This window comes from Otolemur garnettii, unplaced genomic scaffold (genome assembly GCF_000181295.1).
Source record: "Otolemur garnettii isolate 467f Iridium unplaced genomic scaffold, OtoGar3 scaffold00002, whole genome shotgun sequence".
NCBI classification, from domain to species: domain Eukaryota; kingdom Metazoa; phylum Chordata; class Mammalia; order Primates; family Galagidae; genus Otolemur; species Otolemur garnettii.
This window is the reverse complement of record NW_003852397.1, coordinates 30,074,184-30,098,918: the sequence shown is the minus strand read 5'-3', so window position 1 is coordinate 30,098,918 and position 24,735 is coordinate 30,074,184. Positions and strand designations below refer to the sequence as shown.

The 24,735-nt window shown below is 43.7% G+C and overlaps 1 protein-coding gene across 1 annotated transcript in view; it reads left to right on the top strand.

The window, feature by feature from the left end:
• The first annotated feature begins 571 nt into the window (after nt 1-571).
• CACNA2D3 (calcium voltage-gated channel auxiliary subunit alpha2delta 3) overlaps nt 572-24,735 on the top strand; it is an 876,027-nt gene continuing 851,863 nt past the window's right edge. The window contains exon 1 of the mRNA XM_003781696.2: nt 572-647. The gene's annotated coding sequence lies outside the window, so the exon portion shown is untranslated. The remainder of the gene's footprint in view (nt 648-24,735) is intronic.

Here is a 24,735-nt window from a genome sequence, read left to right as displayed (position 1 = left end):
CCCGCCGCGGGCGTTGGCTTTGCCGGTCGCACCTGCCTTTCGGGACGGTGTCGTGCGGCGAGGCTGGGGTGGGATCCTCTTGCCCCTTCCCGCAGGTTGGCGAGTGAGACCTGGAGATACTCACCTCTAGTGACGGCACCAACTTTGGAGCCTGTTTACTGAATCCAACTTCCTTGGGCCGCTTAATTAGCCCCCTCTCGGCTATCTTGTCATCTCACTTCTCTTTGGGGAGGGGGATGGGTGGATTTCCCCGGACTGTTATTTGCTCAGGTGGTGGCCGAGTCCTCAGGTAATTACTCAAATGAAACCCAGGTCTGCTTTTAGAGAGCCTGAGGGACTTTGCGCAGTCTGAACTCTGTGACCCTCTTCGGGCCCCCTCCGCGCTGAGCTCTGCTGTTGGGTGCTGGCAGTTTCTGCTAAGGCGCTTTTTCTGTCTTTTTATTTTTTTCCTTTTCTTTAATGTTCTATCGCCCAGCTCCTCCAGCCACAGCCCATGTGTGCGTGTGCGTGCGTGTTGACTGTGAAACGAGTGTTACATGTTTTCCTGTGCCCCTTCTCGCTGTAGGGTGAAGCTCTGGGCCTCGGCTTTTGGTGGGGAGATAAAATCCATTGCTGCTAAGTACTCCGGCTCCCAGCTCCTACAAAAGGTAAGGTTTCTGTGGTGGCAGAAAGCGATGATTTTTCCAGCACAGAAAATGGAGGCAGATTTAGTTTTCCAAACAAACGTGAGCCCGGAGCAGCATCAGTTATCCGAGGAGTCTCTGATTCCCTGGTTTCTTGGCATTCTACTGTGCAGTGACTTCTCCCTACCAACCGGTTATTTTTAGATGACACTTGATTCCAAACACAAAGAAAAGCAGGATACTCACTCGCACTGTCCTGGCTGGGCTCGGAAACTGAGTGTTTTTTGCATGGCTCTCCTCTGTCGGTATTGCTGCTGCTTGGGAGAGCAGATGCTCCTTCCGCCAAAAAATGCTAACTTCATCCAAGGGGCAGACTCGGTGCCTATTTTATGATGCCTTTCACCTTGCATTGGAGGCGTGGGGTTCAGTGTCAGAGAAAGACACTGCACTATTGTTTGTCATCCCTGCAGTTGTACAATCCCATTATTCCCCAATCATCTAGACCCGGGGCTGGGATGCATTACATCATTACAGATAAGGAGAATGAATGTGGTTATCTTTCCACTCAGCTGCACTGCCGGGTAATAACCTAGGAGAGTCTTCCACAAACTTAAGAAATTGGTCTGCGTTCATATAATTCTGGAGAGTAATGAGAATGGAGAATTGATTATTAGGCTTTTATCAGAAGCTGCATCAATTTTAATTCAGACAGGCGGCATTATGCTTAAAATTACATTGGGAGATATATGATCCTTCCTGCTCCCCTCCGAGACATAAAGACAAAAGTGGGATGGGGAGGGGAAATTTAGAGGGGTTAAAAGAATTCAAGTTAGTAAAATGAACAGGATTAATCGAAATATCATCTTGATGATTGAAAATAAAATTGGCCTTTAGGGGGTAATTCTCTGAAAATCGGTACAAACAGCTTAAATTGTTAAGTTAACTTTTAAGCATTTTTAAATGTGTTTTTTGGGCCAATGTACCATATGTGTTATGCATGCTGCCTGGTAACCAAGTACGTATTTTATTTATGGCATTCCACTTCAGAGAGTAGCATTTTTGGGACATTATATGAAACAGTTTGTCACTTGAAATCCAAATATCGTAATAAAGCGTCAGCCACAATGGAATGACAGAAGTTATTCTGGCTTACAAATCACACTAGCCATATTCCTGGAAATCATGGAGAGATGGTTGGCTTAACTCTGTTGTTTGGGAAGGAGTTCATTGAATTATAGGCAATTGATAAAAACTTGAGGCTATGGAATGGCTTTTATGGAAGATGATAATCTACATACCTGTGACCCACCTCAGAGCTTGGTGGGTCGCCTCTTTCTCTAGTGTTCTTTTAATCTGCACGGGTCCATATTCTGCTCTGGCATTTTGCCCGCTTGTCAGATGTTTTATGTGAAGAGTTCTTGTCTGTGGCATTGCCTGTGTAGTCTCCTTCTGCTTTTAAAGATGAGAATATTTGGTACAACTTTAAAGAAATATTTCTTATCTGCATCTTGTAGTTGTAGCAACTCTGAAAAAAAATCTCTTCAGAGCCTGTGAATGTTTTTTGGGTTGTGCTTATGTATCTTTCATCTCACATTTTGTCGGAGCACATGAAATATGTTTATTCCTTCTCTCTGAAGTTAATACGTACACACATCTACACATCCACCAAATGCCATCAACCCTTATTGGCTACTCTATGACAGCAAATTGGAAACCGCTAAAATGCTTCTGCTACCTCCTCATCGGCATCCTTTCTGATATTGAATTCAGTAGCCTTGCTTTGCTTTTGTCCTGTTTGCAGCTTGACAATTGTGTAATTATTTCCAGCTGTTTATGGCTTTGTTGTCATTTCTTGCTGCTGCCTGGCATTTTGTAATGTGATGTGAGGGGAAGGTGAGGTGTTGTTGGGCATTAGGTTCCAGGGTGCGTATCTGCCCAAGGACTTGGATCGCAATCATCTGCTATGTCTTCTCTGGGGGTCCTGGAATACCCCTGCCTTTGTGTTGCTTGGCAAGGGCTGTCACGAGTATGGGAAGGATGTGTTAGACAACTTGGGGAACATTTTTCAGTAATCATTTGGCCATCTTGGTCCATTACCCTGCTAAATGTGACAGTATTCTTAAAATTAACAAGAACATTGGTTTAGAGAGGTCAGAGTATGGTTAGGAAAAGATCTGAGGTGCTCAGAGTAAAGGAGACATAACATCATTTGGAAAAGCAAAGAGTGAATTGCCCCTCTCTTGTTTATTTTCAAGTTTCTGGCTATTTGCTTGAGGAGTCACTCCTCTAAGTCAAAACTCTATGCACCCTTTTGTCACATCACTGCATCCTTAACAATTAAGATGCTTTCTGCATTAGACAATTTCCTTGGAAAATGCATTAACACTGTATTAAGGAGACTCAAAGGTGACAATACTTTGTTGGGTAATAAACTGTAATTGCACTTTCAAAGCATGAACATTTAAACTTGATTTTTAGTTAAGTGTGGTATACTGTATACCACTATATAATTTTATGTATTTTGTGTGGTTTCTCTAATTGACACTTCATGTTGTGAATCAATGTAGTATGTTCATTTTTAGAATAGGAGTTTAATCATTTTTGCAATAAGGCATAAACTTTACAAAGTAGTTATTGTGAATATACATTAAATAATAACTGGCCATCTATTTTAAAGTGTTTGGAGACTGGGAAAACTGCCATTTTGGTACATGTTTTTATTAGATAATGTAATTATGAGGTAGCACATTGGTACTGACTTCATCAATGTAAACACAAACATTTAACAATGTAGCCTGTTGCCAGGGTTTCAGAAAGAATATTTCATCAGTAGTTTCTGTGTTTAATACCATGGCTTTCATTACTTTAGCTTATTATAATAGGTATTCCATGCCAGAATTTCCCTATTTTTTCTTCCTTTTTGTCTTCGCTGAGCACAGGAATAATAGCCCATTAGTTCTTTATAAGAAGATGTTTTTGATTTTATAAAATGCAATAATCCTTGTTTTAGCAAAGTTGTCTGTTTTCAGTACAGAATGGAAGATTACGGGACTGGTATATTGGAGTTGGAATTAATCTTGAGAGGTTTTAGGTGATGCTAGGGAATAGCAGGCCTCTGGAAGGAAAGTGTAGGTGTGGTGCTGTGTCCCTGTATGCTGCCTTCCTAAGCAGGCACATTCTGGAGGGGTTTCCATTCTCTTCAACTTTTAATTAACTTTCTTATTTGACATATTCATATCAGTATTCAGCTGCCTCTATCTTGCTTCAGTTTCCCCAAAGACTGCGTTTTGTTTGGGTTATTTTGGGGAGGCATAGTTGAATTCCCTCTATATTTTAGGACTCAGTGAGAAGCATTCTAGTAGGTTTGGAAACGCATGCTGTTAAACTCATAGTCTCTACACCTCTAACAATCACAATAAAGGCATTAAACTGGTGTGATTCTCATTTCATCCTCCTTAGGGAGAATTCAGTAGGAGCTCAGGTTTTCATTCTATTTAGAACTGCATTCAGGGAATGAATGCTCATAGGAACAAAGGATTCCAATTACATTTTCCAGAATCATGATGATAAATACACAGCAGAAATACAGGTAATGTGCATCTTTACCAAAAATGCTAGAAAAGAATTGACATTTACCTTGGATGCTTCGTGCAGCACTTACCACGCATGCACTTCTTGGAATGCACAACTAGGTTTTTGCATTATCAACTATTTATTGAGAGGGCGGCTTTAATACATAAAGTTGATATCTCTTTCCACAGGACAGAGTCAGCAAAGTAAAAGGTTGGTTCTTTAAGCCATTTTTATAATTATGACTTTTCATCAATGTGGAAATCGATGGACTTTTAAATAATTAAATAGATGTATTCACTTATCAGGAGTTGAGAAGCAGCGCTGCGCTGCCTGTGGGAAGCCTGGCACTCTTTAGATTGCTTTTATGGGGGAGGCGCTATTTCACTAACATTTTTGTTGGATAAACACAGTTATTTGCCATCCCCAATGATAAATGCCTCCACCCTATGCTGCCGATGTTTTAATTCATGGCATCATTGCAAGGTACTGGACTTCTCTTCTGTAGATTATTTTTAAAAGGCTTAAAATCTCTGAAATAACAGTTTTCTGTCTTTTAGGGCAGTGTCTTGGTCTCATTAACCCAATCCCTGGGATAGTAGCAGAGGAGAGTAAACCAGAGAACCTTCAGTTCCTGCATATTCTGCCCATATCTAATTGCACTTGACAACTCACACATGGTCACTGGCTAAGTTTTTGCCTGAATCTCTTTTGATTGTTGTTTCTTTTCCCTTCCTTTCCCCTTTATTAACATTTCTTTTCTGCCAGATTATTTCTACTTTGCCTTTTCTCTCATTAGGAACTACTGTGGATTCTGTTTTTCAGGAGATTGACAGAGGCTGGCCAGAATGAAAGGAAATTGAGACTATAGGCATGGTCTTCTGGTTGGAGGCAAACTTCCTATTTCTATTACAATGCGGTTATCATTTTGATTGATCAGTATGGTGATGTCATGCTGATTTTAATTAATTAATTCTACTACTAATGTGAGTTTTTAGGCAAATGCATGAATACCAAACCACCTGATAATTATGAAATCCATCGGGCATGTTTCAAGTTTTTGATGAAGACATAGCCATGTATCAGGATGAAAGAAAATAAAATAAATGTGAGTCCATTACCCCTAGCACCTGTGGTCCTTGTCTTTGAACTTTGAAGCACATATTCTTAGAAGTGCAAGTTTGGGATTTTAGCCTTTTTCAGTTTCTGATCCTCAGTTGGTGCTAGTGCTCCCATTTATGATGATCAGTGAATGACTTGGTGTGTTGGGCTTACTTAAAGCAGCAAACATTCTCACAAAGGATATTTTTTTCAGGTCTGCCATTAATCCAAATTTGCCATCATAGATGCCAACAAAGGGGCTTTTTCTTTACCCAAGCACACATCCTCCGTCCGAAGTGAGCAGCATTTATTTCAGGAGTCCCCCCCCACCCACATTGCAATCATAGGGGTTGTCAAAGCAGCCTTCCAAATTGAGACCCACAGTATCTTCCAGACAGGGAATTTTAGTGACTGTTCCCTGAGCCACTATGATTTGACTTCTGTGACTGAGACTGAGTGAAAAATCAAATACGTGTCATAAAATACCAGCCTATGAATTAGCATATGAGCTTTTAATATAATTTTTACACCAGAGATGTAATGGCCTTTGTTTATCTTGAGTGAGGCGACAAAGCTTTTGTGTATCATTCAAGGAGAAGAAAAGTTCCTAATGTCAGGCTCTGGCAAAACTGGTAGAATCTTTATCAGCTCTCTTTGGTTCATTACACCAAACTTAGCTTCTCCTTCAATGGAAGAAAATGAAATGAGGAAGAGGAGGGTGCTCCATTTCTTGTGATTTTACTGAGTATTTAGTGACCAGCAGTCCCTATCTGAGGCTGTCATGGCTGTAATGGAAAGCTGGACTCAGAGACCACTCTACAGCCCAGCCCTCTGACCTGTGTTACAACTCACCCTGGACATACAAGGCATTGTATATTAGCCATTTGTATAGCTGATGTGTTTTAGGATTTTCTTTTTTTAAAAAAATGTTTTTATTTTTTTTTGTTTTTAGGGATGGGGGAGGGGAATGGGAGGACAAAAGGGGAAGGCAGGGCCTTTAGGGATTTCCTGTGTGTGTAGCCAGCATGTCTCCTTTTCAGGAGAAAGTTGTTTTACAGGTGCAACTTTGAAAAGAGTCTAATTCACTTCTAATAAATGACAAACATCTCAATTTCCATTTGCTTTGAATACCATTCACTGGGCGCTTGTTCCAAGGCTGTTTAAATAAAGCATTACATTTATAAGGTATATTAAATTTATATGTTGCCGAGCTTCCCAGTTACCCCAAACCAAGATTATGAAAATAAACAACCCAGAAGCCAAACTATGAGGGCACATTTCAAGGCCTTGTAGGAAAGTAGAATGTCATCTCTCAACACAAAATAGATGGCCATTCCTTTAGTTTGTGTCCTTCAGAGTATTTATTCTGGTGCTTGTTATTGGAAAACAGTACCCTCCCAAGATTAAAAGGGCTGGTATCCTCTTAAATGATCTGGATAGGCAAGGCTGGCAAGGCCATAAATGCAGTGGGTTCACAAAACACACCTCAGGTTTTCCATTTTAGGTGAAACAACTGCCAGTCGACATTTGTGGCTTGCATATGCTGTTACCATTATACTTATTAAGTGCGTGTGTGCACCCGTGCGGATAAAAGTGCCTGCTGCTCATCACAGAACATGCTAGATGCTTCCTGCTGATGGGGAAAAACTGTTCTGCCTCCTTGGGCTGCTAGAGAGTTTGGCTCAAGAGAGTGAACCAGGGCACTAGGACAGAACCTAGTCGTTTAGTCTACCAGGCACAGATTTATCCAGTGTCTGGAACTTCATAGGCAGCTGGAAACTGAGGATTTGCTGAGACTAGGACTGGCTACATAATTTATGAGGTCCACTGCAAAATGCAGAACCCCTTGTTAAAAATTATTAAGAGTTTTTAAGAATTTCAGTGTGGTAGACAGCAGAGCATTAAACTAAGTACAGAGCCCTGGCTAAACCTCCTATGGGACAGGCTGTCCTCATTTTGGCTTGCTTTCTTTCCTGCTGGGTAGCTTATGCTCTCAGCCCCATTCAGTCTAGGCAGCTTCCTTTGCCCACCTTTGTTCTGTCTCCAGTGAAATCATTTTCTTATTTTATGAGTAATAGGTGGAGAGCTTGGAGCATTTTCAGAGGTGTGCATCTTTGGAGATGCTGTGTTGTTAAAGGAAGGGTCACTGGCCTACAGCAGTGGCATCTTTCTTTTTATCTTTTCTGTATACATTTCCTACATGGCTCTGGGCAAATTGCTTAATCTAATAGTAAAAACAGGTAGCATTCACTCTGAACTTTCTGCATTCCAGGTACTACAAGACGTACTTTACATATGTCATCCCATTAAGTTCTCCAAGCAACCTAATGGGAGACTGATTACCAGTCACTCACTCCACTGTATAGATTTAGCCAAGCCAAGGCTTGCAGAATTTAAGCAGCCTCCCCAAGGCTGGGCTTCCAGAGTCTGTGCACCTGGCCATGGTTCTATATTTCCTTGTTTTTATATGATCTTTTTTGACCTCAGTTTCTATTTGGAAAAAAGTATGAATTATCTTGCATTCCTCTACCTCATGGATGTTTGGGAAGATTAAAGGTGTTAACATGTGGGGCATTAATTCAGAACAATTGAACCTTGGAATAACAGCAGGGAAAACACACCCTTGGAATCAGACAGACTTGGATTTGAGTCCCAGACCTCCATTTCCGACCTGAGTCACCTTGAAGTTTAGCATTTCTGGATCTGTAACTGTAATAGAAAAGGAGATTAATACTGTCCATCTTTTGGGCTATGACCAAGTTGAAATGAGCTAACCTTTGCAAAGCACTTAGCACAGTGCCTGGCACATCAAAAGCTCCTGCCAGCGAGGTACTGTCATCTATTACTAGTTGCAATATACAAATAAAAGGTCTCCTGGTAACTTTCACTGAGCATCTGTGGGGCCTGGATCTGTCCATACACATGGACTTCATGAACAGGCAAGTGTAGGAATGGGTGAGTGTCAGGTGTTGGCATGTAGGAAGGTGATCCCCACCTGGTCCTGGTGGGAGTACTTCAGAGCAGGACGAGGGCTTCTGTGGCTGTAGCCTTTATAAGGATGTGTACTCTTCCCTTGAGATCAGCTCCCTTCTCTCTGAGGGTGAGGAAAGATGCCCAGAGAAACCTGTTACTTGAGGATGTACCTCCTCCATCCCTTGCCCTGCCATCATCCCTTGCCCTGCTATCTGGGCAGTGGGTTGGGATGAGTGGCTGCCCCTGCTGCACAGCCCAGAGTGAGTCCTTGAACCCTAACCCAGGAGAACCCAGCACACCCAGCCATTTGCCCTGCCGTGGGAACATGTTCAGTAGCCAACAGCAGATACTCCCTTATCCAAATGCCCTCTTGGACAGCATTCCAGTTCTTTATTATTATTATTATTATTTATTTATTTATTTATTTTTAGAGTCTTGCAATCCCAGGGTTTTGCTACGTTGCCCAGGCTGAATTTGAACTCTTGGGTTTAAGTGATCCTCCCAAGTAGCTGGGACTACCTGTGTGAGCACCACACCAGCTTCCAGTCATTCAGAACAATGCATGGCACATGAGGATCCTCAGTTCTTTGGCCACTTTCTCATTCATCCTGTCCCTCTTAGTTATTAATACACAAGAGAGACTCTTGGCATTCTTGTCACTTTGATCCCATGATGAGTTCATAAAATTAAAGCAGTGTATATCGTGGATGTTCAATGAGACAGGGCACAATAAATGTGTTTATTATATCCCCAGGGAGATGTTTTTCTTTTTTCCTGTTTTATTTCTCAGATCCTGTTAATGTTTTCCCTTCCACAGAAGAGATGGGCAGTTGTAGGATTAAAGTTTGCTGTTACTATAATATTGAACTGTAATTTGTAAAGCAGGGTGAAAGTTGGAAATACAGGGCTTTATGTAGCTGTATCATCCATAACACCTTTTTGTTGAGGCAGAGGTGGAAAATATTGTGAAAGAACAATAGGTAGGAAAGGCAGTAAATTCACCAGACGCAGGTAATCTTCGGGCACGAGTCATAGCATACAGCTTGACTCTCAGCCTCCCACTGGTTTCCATTATTAGCAAAATGCCGATTAGTACAATGCGATTGCTTCATGTACTGAGAGCTCAATGGGCATAGACTTTTGCCCCACTGACATAAGTGATAGTCATTTGATTTCTGGGATGGTACTGCTGAAGTTTGAATATTCTTTCTTCTCAGGTTGGCCTGAGCCCCTGTTGAAATGCAATTGTCACTTGCTTTCATAATACAGAATTTGCACAGCAACTCAGATGGTACACTTCAGGCAAGTCACTGTTAGGTAACCAATAAAAGGTATTTGTGGATGTGTGTGTATTTTTTATACACGGGCCATTTTCCTTTGTTAATAAATACTGGTAATAAATTTAAAATCCCAGGATCTGTGGCCAACTTCTGAGTATTTCAGAACATCAGGAGTCACCTGGTTATCCTGAAATAAGATGTAATCCTCTCAGGAGAGAGCTCACAGCTCAATAATCTTTAGAAAAAAGCCCATGATACACATTTCCCAGAATAGGAATTTTAGAATTATAGACCCATAGCTGGATTTTCTACTTGAACAGCAAGATTTTCAGTTTTTTGGGGTTTTTTTTGGTTGAAACAAATGCTCTATGAATGATAGGAGAAATATATAGACTTAGAAAGACATCAGAGGATTGACTTAAAAATCTGCTTTTAAGAGAGGTATTGGTCTTAGGAAGGCAAAATTGTATAGGGCTGAGAGTCTGAATCTGAGTAAGGCCAGCCTGGATTTGAATCCACATACTATGGCTGACTAGTCATATAACTCTGAAGAAATATTTCCCAGAGCCATTCTCCTGGAGGAGCACGTGAAGTGAACTGCCATGTCTGAGCATGGGGTGCTTATCTCTTCACTCTGACGAGTCAGTAGCTGAGCCTCACTATGCTTCTCCATTAAATGGACACGATGGTACTAATAGTATCTTTTAGGGTAGAGTTGAGAGGCCCAAATGAGAAGATGCATACAGGGTGCTTGGCAATAAATGGCTTATAGGAAATGTTTAAAAAAGGTGCAATGTTGTATTGTTGTTATTATTCCCAAGGAATTGCTTCCACATATTAGGAAGTGTTGGCTAATAAAGATAGCAGTTTGTCTATTTGGGGGGCGGTAGTTAACATTAGACCACCTGGAGGCCTTGTTTGGAGACCTCTGCCATGACTCAAACCTGTAATGACTTCTTGGGAAATAATCATAATAACACTCATGGTATTTTATTTGTATTTTATGCCTTGTGCTTTATACATTATTTGATTTCTCACAACCACCCCTGAGGTTCCCATTACATCTTTGTTTTAGAGATGCTGTAACCGAGACAGAATGAAACTTTGCCCACAGCCACATGGTTCTAAGTGGCAAAGGAAGGTTTTGAGCCACGGTCCTGTGACTCCTAATTCAGGGGCCTGGGATGGGGATGCGGATGAAGGCAGAGGACAGGCAGTTGGGTATGTCCTAGGATGAGCCGCTTGTCCCATGCCTTGGTCTTGGCATATGTTGGCTCATCCGGGTGTTTGGTAGAAACTTCTTTCTTTCCCTCAATCTTTTCCCTAGTAGAATTCTTACTTAGTCTTGTTATTTGGTGCATTGTCGTTGGCTTTCATAATGCAGCACTTAAAAGAGGTAAGAGAGCTGGAGTGAGGGACGGGCGGGTGAGTTCTCTCTTTAGCTTTCTCTACTTCTCCCTTTTATTATAGCAAAATGATGCGGTTTGTTATCCTTTCCTTTGAGGGTTAGCCTCATGAGGTCTGATTCCTAAGATACCTTTCTGAAAATCTAATTGGATTTGGTTAATTGTCCTTTTATGTATTCCCCATTATGGTGATGGATGATAGTGTGGAAGAGCCAGCTTGGGCTCTGGGACCTGGGGCCAGATGGATCTGCCTTTGGGTACAGTTGGATGCTTCGCTTCTTAGCTTCTTTTCATGGCCTTAGGTTGTTCACTTATAAATTGGGGTCATTAGGTGAAGAGGCATGGGACAGTCTTAACTCACAACAGGACACCCAGGAAGTTTTAGCTCTTCTGTTCTTGGTATTCCTATTTTTTGTCTCTTTCCTACATGTTTTTTTAGTGATTTTTTTTTTCTTTTGATGAAGCCACAGTTCTGTTTTTCTGCATAACTGACAGTTAGCTACAGCACTTGGACCCACAATGATCAATTTTATTTTGTGTAGAATGAGTCCAGCAGACCCTGGCAGGTCTGGAGGATCTGGGGATGTGTGATATCCTGCAGAGCCCTTATCTCCTTTGGTGGGTAGGAGGAGGGGCCAGTAAACTAGACTTTAAATTCCCCAGGGCATACTTTCTGATCTGGACAGGATCCCTCTGTGACACTTAGGGAAGATCTATCTATGGGGTGGGCTTCAGGAGTTGTTTGTGTGGCAGGCATGAGTGTACAGATAAATGAAGGAGTGGCAGAGCCTAGCCTTTTCCTTGTCCTTGCATGCAGGAAATAAGAACACTGGTGAGAACAGGCAGTTCGCTAGGTCTTTCATATCCCTTTCCCTTTTACTCTCCAATGCCAGGGATTTAGGAGCCCCAGCATCAGGCATGGATGCTGCAAAAAGTGGAGGCTGCCTTCCAGCTGCCGCAACCCAGCCCTGACGCCCTGCAGGCAAGTCTTTTGCCCACAGCCCTGTCAGTGCCTGCAGGGACTGCCGGACAGCAGAGCTTGCTAGTGCTCACTTCTTCCAGCTGGGTGAGCCCTCCCTTCCCTTGAGAAGCCTCCCTGCTCATCTGGGTCAGCACCCTGGAAGCATGGCCAAGTCTCCCCAGAAACATCCAGGTGGGCTGAGGGGTCTGGACGCCTCTGCAGTGCTAAGCCGAGCAGCTGCCATGGGAGCACCGCAGTGCCGGGCGGGTGCACGAGGAGCACCAAGCGAGACTGATGGGGCCGCCGCAGCCGCCACCGCCAACCTGGGGGAGGCAACTCAGCAAAGGCAATTAGAGAGCTGCTGCAGCTCATTCCATAAAGCACTTGAACGCTACATTCCCAGTGATACTGGGCAGAAATGTGAATTTTAATTTCTGTTAATTTTAATTTCTGACCTAGCTTCTGAGGCCCTGCCAGCATCAAATGTGTGCGTGGTATCGGCTGAGTGTGATCCCCCCCACCCCCCATCAGTGAGGGGCTTCCTTTTATTTGTTTACATCACTGGGATTAATTCCTGAGCCTGTGCATTGAGGCTATTGGGAGCTGCATCTCCTCTGCCCACTGCAACATACCTGCAGCATCCACAGCTTGTTCCTGGGGTGACCTCCTGGCTGCACCCTGCAGGGCTGTGTCCAGCACCTTCACACAGGAGGAAATTCTCATGAGAGGCCATAAATCAAGTTTGGGTTATTTTTATTTGCATTTGCATCCTGCAGGTACAGTTGCCTGTTTTCTTCACCAGATCCAGCCAAAGGATGTACTGAAAACCTGTACCAACTGCAGCCCATCTAAGACGGGGTGGAGCAGCTGCCAGAAAGTGGGAATTGTATGGATTTCATGGGGAGTGGTTTTCCCAAAAGACATTTCACTCCAGCCTCTGCTGTCCCCAAATATCAGTACCTAACAGAGTATGGTGTCTTAAGCTTTCTGAGGGGTCTTGTATCCAGCTCCCCACCAGGCGGGACTCCTCTGTGACTGCTGCTCTCCTTTTGCAAAGGACAGAGAGGCAGCCAGAGCCCTGTGACCTGTCTGCTCCCCATCCCGTGCCTTTCAAAGCTCCTGGCTAGGCTCCGCTGCAGATCTGCTCTAGGTGCCTTTGCAAAAGGGTGTGTTTGCAACCTGTCCATAAATTGCATTTATGCCTGAATTTCACATTAGTTCAAATGGTTAAATGCTTCATTTAGGTAGAGTATCGTGGTTTGTTTAAAAAAAAAAAATCCTTAGCTATTTTAACACACTCACAAAACATTTGCTTTTGGCCAAATGTTGGATGGATTTGCTTTCTTCCCTCCTCTCTTCCTTCCTTCCTTCCTGCTTCAACAAATATCCACTGACTACTCAGTGAGGTATGTAGAGCTGTGTTGGGTGCCCAGATCCCTTTGATGTGGCAGCCACTTTTTCTGTCCTCATGCAGAGTGCTCCAGTGACAGTATAATGCTTGCATCCCTAACTGCATCTGGCCAGTCAAGCCTCTGTGTCTGTGCCCATGTCATTGCCCCATCTACACTGCTGACCCTATTGCCCTTGTTTAGCTGCTGAGCTCTGGTTCTCCAGGCAGAGATGTCACCTGGGAAACTTGTTAAAATGCATCATTTCTGGGGCCTACCCCAAGAGACTCTGACTCAGCATGGCCCAGGGATCTGTAGGCTAACAAATTTCTCAGGTGGTTCTGATTTAGTGATCTGTGGACCATGCTTTGAGAGATGCTGTCTATATCTTACCTCTGAGGAGGCTTCTGGCTTCCCCTAAAAAGACCCAGATATTCCTTCCCTTTCCTTCTGGTCTGTGTAAATCTTCCCATTGTGGTTTGCTTACGTATCTGTGTGCATGGTCTGTGTTGTCCTGGGCCAGAGGCTGGGGTTGCTCTACCCATGACCTAGGTAGGAAACAGGTTGGTACTGGGTGCGTCTTTCCTCAGCATCAATGGCATGAATAGAAGAAATCAGACATGTTATCTTTTAAGTCCAAAGTTACCCAGATGCATATCTGATTGTCAAAGAAGGAGTTTATTTAGAAATCACTGAGTACAGTTCACGTGGCCAATTTGTGAGATGGAGAGACATTTATTGACCTGTCACCGATGCCTTTTCTTCTTCCCAAATATGTGTTAGGTTACTGAGACCTGTGGTTATTGGCCCTTTAACAGAAAGTTGTTTAGGGACCATCAGTATGAAAGATACCATCTGCTTCCCATAAAAGCCTTTTCCTAATCTTCCTGGTGCAAGAATTGCTCCCTCAGGGGCATATTTGGTACCAAACCCTTTTTTCTAAGTCACTGCCTTTCAAGCTTTTTTGACCATGGCCCATAGTAGGAAATACATGTTTCATTGCAACCCATTACATACACCCTCACATGTAAAACACAAGTTTTATGAAATATTACTTAGCCTTAGTCTTTGCGGTGCAATCTGCACTTTTGTGTTCTATTCCACTCATCTGGAGTATACTCTGTTCTATTCTTTTCTACGCTATTCTACCCTATTCTTGTTATTGTATTGTATTGTACAGTATCGTAGTGTATTACATTCTATCCTAGAAAGCTATTCTATTTTAGAACGCTGGCTGTGACTAATAAATTGAGTTCACAACCTAATAAATGTGCTTAGAAAATAGTGCTTGCTCTAGGCCAGGTGCAGTGGCCCGTGGCTGTAATCCTAGCACTATGGGAGGCCAAGGAGGGGGGGTTGCTTGAGCTGAAGAGTTCAAGACCAGCCTGAGCAAGACCCTATGTTTAGTCTCTATTAAACACAGGAAAAATAAGCCAGGAATCCCAGCTACTCGTGAGGCTGGTACAGAAGTATTGCTTGAGCCCAGGAGTTTGAAGTTGCAGTTGAGTTATGAAAAGATAATGCCTTGCACTCTACCTGGGGCAGCAGAGTGAGACTATGTTTCAAAAAACCAATAATTAAACAATTAAAAAAATTTCAAATGTACAATAGTATCCTAAATGTTACCAGGGTGAATTGTAGGCTAGTTTAATTTTATTCTGCGAGGTATCAAGGTATTCTGCCTTGATCTTTGAGACTAAAGCTGTATTTTAATGATAATCATGATAGGTGGTGATAGCTAATGCTTACTAGCTAATCACACTGCTAAGCTCTCTGTATAAATTTCATTTCACCTTCTCAACAGTCCCATAAGATAGTTACTTTGATGGTTCCATATTTTAGATGAGAACACTTAAGTTCTGGGATGTGATGTGTTTCAGCCAAGGTCATATAGCTAATAAGTGGTGGCATTGATTCTTGAACTGAGGACTATCTGAATGTGCAGCCTGTCCTCTTAACTGTGTTTACATTTGCCTATTCCTGTTCCCAGCCACATGAGTGGGTCTTGATAACACTGGGCTCTTCTATGTGTAAGGTCCTGGTAGAGGCAATTTGGGGGTGGCATCGTGGGGAGCAGTAGGGAGGAAATGTGAGAGAAAGGGAGGAGAATAGAAGAGGGGAGCCTGGGAAGCCCAGGGTGAGCAGTGGTTTTCAGAGCATCTGGTATTTTGCTTAGCACTTATAGAATTCACAAAGTGTTTTGTGTCTATGTCATATTGGCTGCCTCCTCCTTAGAGTACTCACTGCATCTGGTATTTGTTATTGTATCTGCTGGGCAATTATTGGTTTTCACAGCTCCTTCTCTGACCAAGCACCATCTTTCTGAGGCCAAGGATGATGCTTTGTCCTTCTTGGCATGCCAGGATATGGCCCAAGGAGATGCCTCACCAGAGTTTGGTGACTGAGCATGTGTATGAAGAGATCCTTTAAAAGTTAATCCTCACAACTAGCCCATGACTCATGTTTCATCCTCATGCTGCATTTGAGGAAACTGGGTTCAAGATCATGACGTTAGTGATGGAAGAGCGAAGTGGAGGACCACCACTCTAGGGTGCAAATACGACTATTATGTTTGTGTTTATCTGTTTCTTTTTTATTTTCTGAAGATTAACTTAGTCATCTTCCATGCATTTCTCTTCTTCCCGTTTGGATGTAGGCTTTCTGAGTTTGGTTCCCTTTTCCTTTGGATGTTTGGGCATGATGTAGCTGGACCACAGAGTCACAGGGCTGCAGAGAGCAGGGCCCTGGCCTGGAGATCTGGAGGTTCAGGTTCTAGCTCTGGCCTCAGGGACCTGGGGAAGCTTGGAGCTTCTCCCTGTGCCTACATATGATAGAGCTCAAAGGTCCCTTAGTACTGAGAGTTAGCATAGTTCACAAGGATGGCAGGCCCAGCTTCATGTCCCAGTGTGCTCCACCATGAGACAGGTGGTGCTTGGTTCCTGCCCCTTCATCTTTTCGTTGTTACCATCCATCCTATCAACATGTCTTGCCCTGCCCCTGTCTGCATCAGGTGTCTTCTGGAGGAGAGAGAGGTGTGGAGAAGCTACTGGTCCTTTGCTAGGACTAGCCTACGTCTGGCAGAGGCAGTGGATCAAAGGCTAGCACAAACCCTGCAGGGCCAAGAGTAGATTAAAGTCACACTGATGTCAGAGGAGGCAGAAATGACATACTGTGTTGGTAAATTCTGCTCTACATTTTTGCTAACATTATCTCCCCCGAGTCCTTGCACCACAGACATGTTCTTAGAGTTGTGTTTGGGAATGGAGTCATCTTTGAATGTAAAAGGCAAAAATAAAAGGGACTAAAATATTTGACATATGATGAAGTTCTATGACATTTTAGACAGTGAGTAAATTGATATTTATATAACCTGGTATATTCACTTCCCCTGATCCACCCTCCCTTGAATGTTGACTTAATAACACGCCTGACTAAATGACGTTAATTGCTTTAAACTGCCAAATTAAAAAGCCAGCATCCATTCAACAAGTGTGCGGTGTTCCCAGCGCAGGCTGGAGCTGGGAAGGAGAGCTGACGTCTCTGGGGGAAGGTAGGCTGAGATGAGACTGGAGAGGCTTCAGGCGAGGGAACACAGACATCCCAGGAACACAGGCTATGTAGACTGACACAGGCAGTGGAGCTTTGGGGTGTGGCTTCTGGGACTGGAAGCTGGCTGTGGAGGTGAACCCTGGCTCCACCAGTGGACAGTGTATGGCCTTGGGCAGTTTCTTAGCTTCTCTATTTCCTATTTTCCTCTTCTTTAAATGGTCCCTATCTCATTGGAACTGGAGTGAGGATTAAATTAGATTATGATTTAAACTTTATCTCAGTGTCTGGCAGCAGTAGGAATCCAATGAATGGAAGCAACCATTATTTGAATTCTTGCTATCTTTGAGTTATACACTTACCCTCTGAGGTCAGCAGTATTGCCTATCTGGAGAGTGTTAGCTCCCCTGAGCAAGACCTTTGTTGGGCTGGTTCATTGTTCTATTTTTGACTCTTGTGTAATAGTCTGTGTCAGAAAATATTTGTAGAATAAGTGAATGAGTAAGGGTGTAGAGTGAATTTATAAGCTAAGGAAATGGAGGCTCAGAGAGGTCGATGAGATCAGAAGGGACAGAGCAAAGATCTGCCCTGTCCTCAGCCAAGCCCTCAGGTAGTGGAGACTTATTGGCGTCTCTCTGCAGTGTTACCTAAATTCCCAAGAGCAACACTGCCTGTCCCCTGCCACTTGCAGGTGAAATGTGTATGTGTGAGAGTGTGCCCCATGCATGCTGAGATGTATCTTATTAGATGTGGCCTCATGGTTGTTTAGAAACTAATTACTTGGTCAGTTCTCATTTTGGGGTGAAACATGCTGGCAACTCTTCTCCCTTTTGGGAAGAACAAACAACGTGCTGGCAACTCTTCTCCCTTTTAGGAAAAAGCCTCCTTAAAGTGCTGGTCTTCTGAATTAACCACACAGTCCTTCTAGGAAGTTGAAACAGCCCATACCCAAGGCCCCATATTAGGTGTTTTTTCTGGACTTCATAAAGGAAAGCTATTCCCATCTAGCTATTCATGTATATATCATCTTTCTCTTGTTTAATAGCAATGGTGATTTAAACCTCCCAACTCATACATTAGAACCTCTTATTTCCCCAAGGCAACAGGCTGTGAAGCTCCACCTTTCATCGTCTTTCTCAGACCCTGTTTGTGGGCAAGGCTGCGAGGTTCAGAGAGGAAGAAAAGGAGAGGCAGCAGGGCTGACGTGTGAGAGGAGCACTTCCTGTCCTCTTTGAGAAAGTCCTTGAACTCAGCCCTTGAGTCGTGCAGTGTAAATTTGAGAGATGATGGCTATTAATACTTTGTTCCTTGTGTAGCAGCTTTTAGTCCAGAATGTCAAAATACATCAATAACACATTCTTTCTCTATTTCTCCATTTCATGTGTTGGGAGTAGGTGGCGAGCAACCATCTCTAGAGAGAATGTCACTGCCTTGGACTGCAGCTGGTCCGCAGCAAGAGCACAAGAAAGTCTGAATTTGATGATTTCATTTCTTCATTCATTCGTTTTTGCATGTTGCTACTCTGTCCTAGGTATTGTGCTGGCTCTGGGTGTAAAAGGACGAACGAAATAAGACTGAACCCTCATGGGGCTTATAGTTGAATATGAGAATCAGGCCTTTCCCAAAGAATGGGAGGAGTGCTGAAGTCTCTCTGAGGGACTAGGAAGGAAGGCTGGTGGCACACAGGGCCCTGAGGGTCTGCTGTGGTCTGTGCTGAGAGGAGGCTTACCAGGGGAGGAGCTTCGCTGAGCCCTGAGGAATGGCAGGAGTGAATATGACAGAGCGCTGGCAGAAGGGGCCTGTGCCCTTTGCAGTGAGTGCTTCCTTACCCGCCCTGGCCCCACCTCCCCCTCACTCACTGCTCCACACAGGCCTATGCCTTGGCTCCTTGCCTGAGTTCTGGGACCCAGGAACTCATCCTGTACTTTTCCTTCTTGGCCTTGGTCATCTTATTTCTATGACCCCCAACCTCTCACCCTCACGCCTGTATAGCAGCTTGTTAAATTCTCAATCTCCCTAGCCTACCTCTTTACTTCGGCTAACGGCTTCTAAGTTCCCACTATGCCAGGGCTCCATCCTGGGCCCTCAGTTGCCACTGGCTTTGGTAAACCTCTCCCATGCTCATCCTCTTTTGCCTTTTGTACCTCACTTGTGGTTGACCAAAGAGCACAAGAAAGTCTGAACTTGATTTCATTTCTTCAATCTTCATTTCTTCAAACCAAGTCAACCTTGGTTTCTAATTACTGTTGCAGTGTCATTAGGCCCTTCCCTCAGCTCCCCAAGTTTTTGAAGCCCTTTAGTCCTTCACATCCTTGTTTCCCTGTGGCTCCCTCGGGTATAGCCTGATGATCATGATAACAACACACAACTACTTGTCGAATGTTTACTATGAACCAGACAGCATTCAAAATACTTAACACAGGCTGGGTATGGTGTAGTCCTATAGTCCTAGCGCTGTGGGAGGCCGAGGCGGGTAGATTGCCTCAGCTCAGAGGTTTGAGACCATCCTGAGCCAGAGTGAGACCCTGTCGCTACCAAAAAAAGCCAGGCGTTGTGGCGGGCACTTGTAGTCCCAGCTACTTGGGAGGCAAAGGGCAAGAGAATCACTAAAAGGAAGAAAATTAAAAAATAAAAAATGAATAAACTTTAAAACTAAGATGAGTGAAAGCCAGTTGAAATTGAAAGCAAAAATTAAAACAAAACAAAACAAAATACTTAACACACATTAACTCGTGTAATCCTCACTACAACTGTGTGAGCAAGCTGCTCTATTATTAGCCTTTTCTTTCTTTTTTTTTTCCTGAGACAGAGCATTAGCCTAGCTCATAGCAACCTCAAACTTCTGGGCTCAAGTGATCCTCCTGCCTCAGCCTCCCGAGTGGCTGGGACTACAGGCACTCATCATGATGCCTGCCTAATTTTTCTATTTTGAGTGTTTATAGGGATCTCACTCTTGCTCAGGCTGGTCTCAAACTCCTGCCATCCACAGTCCTGCAGCCTTGGCCTCCCAGAGTGCTAGGATTAGAGGTATGAACCACTGTGCCTGGCCTGTCATTATCTATTTTTAACTGACATAGAAACTGAGGCATGGAAGAATATTCATTAACTTCCCCAGATCACTTGGCTAGCAAGTGATAGAGCCAGGGTTCCAGAGCAGGCATTTTGACTTTGGCGTCTGTGTCCGTAGCTGCTACACTCTGTATTCTTCCTTGCGCGGCTTGCGTTTGTGGAGTTGTACATGTGAAAATGATTGTGCTAGTTAGTGACAGGTGTAAGGTGTCCCTCTCCTAGAGTGTGCACAAACATCACAACCCTGAGTGATAAAGGAGTAACCAGCTGACACTGGTCCTCCAAGTACAGTGAAAAGCAGGCTCATGACTAGGGTTCTGTGCTCTAGAATTTGTTCCCCTTACAGGTAGTAGGGAGCAACACAAACAGTCCAGGATCCCTTCCTCCATCTCTCTGTCATATTAGCTCCTGTCATCCCTCAGCTCTCAGCTGAAGCTCTTCCCCTTGGCAGTCCTGCAGATCCCAGCCCAGAGCAGGTCCTCAGAGCATGTGCTGTCAGCATAGTGATGCCTGCATTGGTTATAGCAGCAGCCCTCTTGGCTCTGGCCAAATTCTTTTTTTCTAGTTGCTTTTTTTTGTAGGATTGAAGAAGCTTCCAGGCCAGTCCAATTTGTCATATAGGACCTGTATACATATGTCATATAGTCACCTATACCATAGGTGACTTTCCTTCAACAGAAAAGTCAAGTTCAATATTATTTGACATGAATGAATTCTTTGTGCAGCTGCATGGGCTTCAGAAGTGCTCGAAAAAAGAATTTCATTATGTTCACCTACAGATGCTGGATGACTACTTGGAAGAAATAATAAATATGGTGAATTTATGGCTTTTCACATTACAAAGTGTTATCTATTCATAATGGAAAATTTTGAAAATACAACTAAATAAAAAGCAAGTAAATACAAACTGGTATCCCATTATCCTGGCCTGATCACTGTTAATATTTTGGTGCATTTCCTCTAGTCTTTTTTTTTTGCATATGTGTATGGGCCTATATGTATATTTACTTTATGTAAATAAGACTGTATCATGCCAACTATCTTATAAGGGCAAGGGACATTAGAGCAGATTTGGGCAGCATAGGGACTATATATATCATAACTTTTTCCCTATGATAAATAAAATTTGTCTTCTTTGAAACATTGGACAGTATCAGATAATACAAAAACAAAAAATAATTTCTAATTTTATGATATAGGAATATCCACATTAAAAATTTGCAGCATTTCTTTCAGGCTGCTTCAAACTGAAATCACTGTAGATGTAAGTTATTTCCCCCCCAATTTTATTTTATCTCATGACCATATCCTTCATTATTTAATATTGTTCAAAATGATTTGTTTGCTGGTTACAAAACATTTCACCCCCCTGCAGGGGTCAGGTTGTGTGTCTGTGTCACCTTCCCCCATTGTGGACCACTTGATGGTTGTTGCCCAGCGTCCAGGCCCCGCCTCCTGCCCAGGTGTAAACAGTGCTTTGATGAAGGTCTTTGTCTGTCTCTGTAGGTTCTATTCTTTTTTTTTTTTGAGACAGAGCCTCAAGCTGTCCCCCTGGGTAGAGTGCCGTGGCATTACAGCTCACAGCAACCTCCAACTCCTGGGCTCAAGCGAGTCTCCTGCCTCCGCCTCCCAAGTAGCTGGGACCACAGGCGCCCGCCACAACGCCCGGCTATTTTTTGGTTGCAGCCGTCATTGTTGTTTGGCGGTCCGGGCTGGGGATTCAAACCCGCCACCTTAGGTGTACGTGGCTGGCGCCTTAGCCGGTTGAGCTATAGGCGCCGAGCCAGGTTCTATTCTTAATTATGTCCTTCAGAGCAGTCCTTAGAAGGGGAATCATTGTGCCAAGCAATGTGAATGTTACTTGGACTCTCTATTTTTGCTGCCCTGTGTGTGTGGACATGCGTGTGGGGCTGTGTGTTTTCTCCTTGTTTCTCCCATAGCATCCAGCTCTGTGTCTGGAAGATCAGATAGGTTTGGAGTAAATGGCTTTCATTCTTCCACAGACAAGTGAGACCATCAACACGGTCTCCGGAGCCAGGCTCTGGAGCCAGGCATACGTGAGTTCAAATACCAGACTTACTGCTTACCAGCTATGTGGACTTGAGCAATTAACTTAACTTATCTGAGTTTTAGTTTGCTAAGGGAAAAATAATATCCACTTATTAGAGTTATTATGAGGATTAAGTGAAATTATATGTGTCGAGTGCTTAGAATTGAATACACAGTAAGGACTCGGTAATGGAAAATACTATTCTTATTATTTTTACTGTTTATTCCAGCCTTCAGGCTTTAAGACTATAGGAATTTAATTCATTTAAAAAACTACTATTCATAGAAATAGAACTTTAATATATTCTTGAGATTGGTTACGTGTTTGTTTTAGCTACTCTCTGTGTGGTTTAGAGAAAGGTGTTAGTGAGTCAGGATTCACCTTAAATATTTGCTTATAGGATCCCCAGAAGTGCGTGAGATTTTAGACTGACTCTACCCTAAAAGCCCATCTTTAAAACCGCAGACCAGGAGGTAAGTGTTGGCATGGGGAGAGCAAGCTGCCTCCTTCAGTTCCTAGATACAGTTGTTTTAGCAGTCAAATACATTAAGGGTAACAGTAATAATAGGAATTAACAATAGCTAATTAAAATGAGGGAACTTGCCAATTATGTAATGGTGTCTAAACCCTTGGAGTAAATGGAGATATTTGCAAATGTAAACCGGCTGGCAACACCACTAGGAGGCCAGGACATTGCATTTTGATAACGAAAACACCCTAGTTCCCAATTCAGGGATTTCTGGAGCCTGGATGCCAAACTAGAGACTGTTTACTGCTAGCCTGAAAACCAGGAGGGTCCTGACACTGTTAAAAAAATGACCCTCTCAGCTATTTAGTGTCACTAAAATGTATATGAAGGAAGAGGAATGTTTCTGGGTGTGTTCTGAAGGCCAGGTTGGTTGTAAACAGCAGAGCCTAGTTCTGCACAGCATGGCCCTGAGGCCCTGAGGAGCTCTGGGGTCTAGATTCAGAGAGGAGACTCCTTCAGAGAGGGTCAGTCTGTGCCCATCTCTGTCACAGGGCATTCTCACCACACAGTGCAGGGCATGGCATCTACAAACTACATCAGGTTGACTGAGTGAAGCAGGCAACCTCACCACAAGAAGACACCTGCCTACTTTCAATTAAAAGTGAAAATTCTTCACGTCTATCTTTTTCAACATCCTATCTCCTATGGATGGATGTTGGAGCTTCTCATTTTAGCCTCCATGTCTCTTAATATATATTTTTTGTATTTTCTCTTTATCTTTCTGCTCTGCATTTTGAGTGATTTGGTTCATTTTCTTCCTTTTCACCCATTCTCTCTCCAGCTGGGTCTAATTTCATTATTTTCTGTGTTTCTATTTCTTTTAAAACCTCTGTCATGTTTTTCATTTCTGGAATTTCTATTCTTCTTGTTGTTTAAATCAACCTAGTTTTGCTGGTCTTCTGTTCAGAATGGGACAGCCCTCTTTCCTGCCATCCAGTTCTGCAGCGTGACTCCTGCCCTTGACCTGGTGATAGACCCTAGCCCTGAGCCTGTCTCTAGCACTGAGACTTTCCTGATGGTGCTGGTCTCTGAGTGTGACTGTGTTGGGTTCCTTCCTTCTAGTCTATGTCTTCTACTACACTATTGGTGACCTGGGCCTCTAGTTTCCCTGTACAGAGCCTGTCCTGGTGCACCCAGGGGTTGTAGGGATGAAGGTAGGCCTTCTGGGAATGATGCCTCTTTCAGGCATCTGCCACTGCCAGGATAGCAGGAAGCTTAGCGTCAGATTGTGCAGCTAGGTCTTCCCTGTCCTGGGCACCACCTACATAGGCCCACTGTGAGTCCACACTCTCCCCCTTCCTCTGTAGGGAGAGAGAGTGAGGCTAGAGAACATAGTGGTTGGTTCCTGTTCTCAGTCCACAGGCTGACATGGGAATGTGGAGAAAGGGAGAATGGTCTAGCCCTAATGTGCCCCTGTTCACAGTGAGCTCCGTGAACCACAATGCCCTTCATGCATCTAACAGGGCCCACAGAAGCTACCCTGGAACTTTCTCTTTCTGAGTAGCCTGCACTCAGAAAGTGCCTTGAGGAGACCCTGAGGGATTCCCCAGTGTATGAGAGCCAGGGACCCCTCTTCCCACGCAGCTCATCAGCCCTGTTTCCCACCTGCGATTGCTGTAGTTTGTCACAGGGTGGCAGCAAGAGTCAGACGCGGAGGCTGCGGCTCGGCTCTGTCACAGCGGTGGACAGAGCTGGGCTGGATGCCCTTGCCCCTCCTGGAGCCTGGGGGTGGACGTCCCAGCCAAGGAGATCATGGCTGAAGCTCAGCCTTGCTTATGGCCTCTTCTTACCTACATTGCAGGTTCAAGGAAGAGGGAAAGCTTCCCCTTTCAGTGAATAATACTGATAATATGTACTTTGATTTCTAATTAGCTTTTATTTTTCACCAAAATCCATACCTTTTCCAGAAAAAAACAGTACACAGCTATCCAAAAAGATGAAAAACAAATGTCATAGTAAGACCCGGGGCTGAGGGTATAGTGCGACTGCCCCTGAGCCATCTCCTGGCTCTGTCGCTGCACATGTGGCTTTGTTCTTCAGGGCCTTAGTGTCCCCATATTTAAAATGAGATCAGTCACGGGGCTGTTGTAAGGAGTAAGCAACTCAAGCATTTAAGGCCATAGTTTGGCATAGAGGAAATGCCAGCTTTTCTGATTCTTTAAAAACTAGTAATTTGGGCTCGGCGCCTATAGCTCAACCGGCTAAGGCGCCAGCCACATACACCTAAGGTGGCGGGCTC